Consider the following 3,863-nt stretch of genomic DNA (forward strand, 5'->3'; position numbering starts at 1 on the left):
GGCCCACAGTTTGCGATATTCCATCCATCCTTACAGCACTATTGGTGGAGAAGAATGAAGAAAGACATAGTTGGGTTTGTAGCTCGGTGTCTCAAATGCCAGCAGGTGAAATATGAGCATCAAAGACCGAGTGGCTTGCTTCAGAAGATAGAGATTCTAGAGTTAAAGTGGGAGCGGATCATCATGGATTTCGTAGTTGGTCTCCCACGGACTTCGAGGAAATTCGATGCTATTTGGGTGATTGTGGATCGACTGACCAAGTCCGCGCACTTCATTCTTATGAGCACTACCTATTCTTCAGAGCGGTTGGCTGAGATTTACATCAGAGAGATTATTTGCCTTCATGGGGTGCCAGTTTCCATCATTTCAGACAGAGGCACGTAGTTTACATTGCAGTTTTGGATGGTCGTACAGCGAGAGTTAGGCACTCAAGTTGAGTTGAGCACAACATTTCACCCTTAGATAGATGGACAGTCCGAGCGCACTATTTAGATATTGGAGGACATACTACGCGCCTGTGTCATTGATTTTAGGGTTCATGAGTCCAGTTCCTACCACTCGTGGAATTTGCTTACAATAACAGTTATCAGTCGAGTATTCAAATGGCTCCATATGAGGCGAGTCTAGGCTTTTGGGTAAAGACTTGATTCAGGACGCATGGGACAAGGTGAAATTGATTCAGGAGCAGCTTCGTACGGCGTAGTCGAGACAGAAGAGTTATGCTGACAGAAAGGTCCCTGATGTGTCTTACATGATTGGGGATAAGGTCTTCCTAAAAGTTTCACCCATGAAGGGTGTTATGAGATTTGGAAAGAAGGGAAAGTTTAGCCCTCGATTAATTGGGCCGTTCGAGGTGCTTCGGAGGATTGGGGAGGTGGCTATGAGCTCACTTTTCCACCTAGCTTATCGAGTGTGCATCCGGTATTTCATGTTTCTATGCTTCGAAAGTATATCGGTGACCCATCTCATGTTTTGGATTTCAGCACGGTTCAGTTGGATGGTGATTTGACTTATGATGTGGAGCCGATGGCTATTTTGGGGCATCAGGTTCGAAAGTTGAGGTCAAAGGAAATAGCTTCAGTGAAGATGCAGTGGAGAGGTAAGCCCATGGAGGAGGCTACTTGGAAGACCGAGCGGGAGATGCGGAGCATATACCCACACTTATTTGAGGCTCCAGGTATGTTTCTAGACCCGTTCGAGGACAAATGTTTGTTTAAGAGGGGGAGGATGTAACTAACCGGCCGATCGCTTCGAGAGTTATAGCCCTGTTCCCCCATTTCCTGCTTCTTTTTTGTTCTATAGCTATATTATGATACACCGAGTTAGTTTATTCGGGTTCGGAGTGGTTTCGGAGTTAATTGAGACACATAGTCTCTTTTTTGAAAGCTTAAGTTGGAAAAGTTGACCGGATGTTGAATTATGTGTAAATGACGTCAATTTTGAATTTTGATGGTTCCGTTAGCACCGTTAGGTGATTTTGGACTTAGGAGCACGTCCGGAATTTGATTTGGAGGTCCGTGGTAGAATTAGGCTTGAATTGACGAAAGTTAGAATTTTAGCGATTTTGGCCGGCAGTGGAAATTTTGATATCGGGGTCGGATTGGATTTTAGGTTCGTGGTGTCATTTCTGACTTGTGAGCAAATTTTGAGGTCATTCGGACATGGTTGGTAGGTTCTGTCATCGTTTGTGCAATTCGAAAGTTTAGAAGTTCTTTAAGCTTGAACCCGGGTGTAATTTGGTATTTTGATGTTGTATTTGTTGATACCCAATTTTTCCCTATATATTTTTTAATATGCAAGATACTTTCAAAACAACATGTGTATGCATGTATAAGTGTGTCCAAATGCTTTATTATTTTTTCTTATTTTTTTAAAGATTTTTTAACCAATTTATTCCCCTAATTTTATTCATAAAAACCCAATAATAATTTCTAAAATTATAATTTTTGGTGATTCATTTATTGGATTCTCATATTTGTACTAAAATATAGCTCAGATATTTTTACATATTTTTACAAATTTATTTAGTGTTTTTTAAAGCTAAATTGCATATAATTGCAATATTCGCCCCTTTTAAGATTTAATTGCGTTTACATTTATAAAAATTAAGTCCATTATTTTTAAATTGATAATTATGTGTTATAAATCATTTTTTTACCTTTAATTTATTTCCAGAAATCAATTTGCTATTTTTTATAATTTTAAAAGGGGAAATTGGCTATTTAAATAATAGCCCAAATTCATTTCAATCATAGCCTAAATCCTTACCTAATTTTAACCCAATTCTCGACCCAATTGAACCCATCGGACCAGGCCCAAACCCAGTTTCATAAACCGCCCCACTTACCCGTTTTAATCCAGGCCGTTGATCACTCAGATCAACGGCCAATAGTTTCCCTTGCCTTAATTAATTCCAAACAACCCCAAAACCTTATCATTTCTCACTTATCGCCGCCTTAGAATCCCCTTCCTCTCAAACACTCTCTGCAACACCACTCAAACCCTAGCCGCCACCATCCTAATCCGCCCTAATCCACGGCCTTCAAAGGTCATCGGAGACCTGTACCAGCCTTCCCTGGCTCCTATGTGTTTGTCCTTATGGTTTCAAGGCCAAACTACGAAGAGCTCTAGTCCAGTCTTTATTTGATTTTAGTTCATGGCCCTTCTCCGGTCATCTTTGTCCTTTCTCCGGCCGGCCATGGTCGTTCGAGTCAGACTCTTGACTCTCCTGGTTAGATCGGTAACTTTTGAAGCCTTTCTCATCTTTTCTGGGTTTTCTGAAACCCCAATCTCTAAGGTTTTTCGATTTCTTTCAGATCTACTTTAGATCTATGCTTGCTCTGAACTTTTAAGCATCTTCTCGAAGTTTCTTCAATTTTGCTTTCAAAAACGACTCTTTGTCTTTTTCCGATTAGGGTTTTTCCTGTTAAGTTATTTCAAAATCTTTTCTCTGACTTTTAATATGTTTAAGATGTGTGTTTGTTTGTTTAAAATCTTGCTTGACTCATCTTTTTACCATCTTTCGAACTCGTTGTTGTTGAAAACCCTAAATTCTCGTGGGTCTCAGTCGAGTTCTAAAAGCTGTTTGTTAGATGAGTGTTCGTTTGGTTAAGTTTTGTTTGATCTATTTTTAGGGCTCGACTATTGTTGAAAACCTTGTGGCTTTGGGTCTGAAACTGTTCATTTAAATGCCTAACTCGATTTGAAGTTCCTTGTTTCAGAATCCTTTTTCCTTTATGTGATTCCTCTGACTCTGTGTTTCTACTATCTTTAAAACTTGACTATGCTTGAAACCCTAACTTTTCAAAAGGTTTCTCATCTGTTATTGTGAGACCTTTGTATGCTTCTGATACTCTATTTTTTCTTCACTATTGATTCAATGTGACTTGACCTACTTGATTAATATGCTTCGAATGTTTGCTTTACTACTAGTTTATTTCTGCCACTATTGCATGTTTGTGATTATCTATTTTGTTTGGCCTCACATGTCTGATGGCCCTATTCACTTTATTTATATGCTGAAATTTCTTCCTTGATTAATCTTCACCTTGTGACTGATTTTTAAAGATTCCCTTTTATGAACCCTGATTTCACTCACCCGTTCAAAATTGATTGATTCTTTTTCCTTTATTGTAATATTTACCTTGCTCAATCTATTTCCAAAATAAGTATATTCTGTACTTAGACTTGATTACTTACTAAATGCTTGTACTACTTCTTTTATGGCAATAATCAGTCTGTATCTAAACTGATCTCTTTCCTTATTTGAATCTGTTAAACAATGATTCCTTAATTAAAGGGAATCACCTGTGTAATTGATTCTGACCTATGATTGTTTCCATGTTTGTATCTTATTACTTTTC

The sequence above is a fragment of the Nicotiana sylvestris genome, chromosome 4, assembly GCF_000393655.2.
Source record: "Nicotiana sylvestris chromosome 4, ASM39365v2, whole genome shotgun sequence".
In the NCBI taxonomy this organism is placed as follows: domain Eukaryota; kingdom Viridiplantae; phylum Streptophyta; class Magnoliopsida; order Solanales; family Solanaceae; genus Nicotiana; species Nicotiana sylvestris.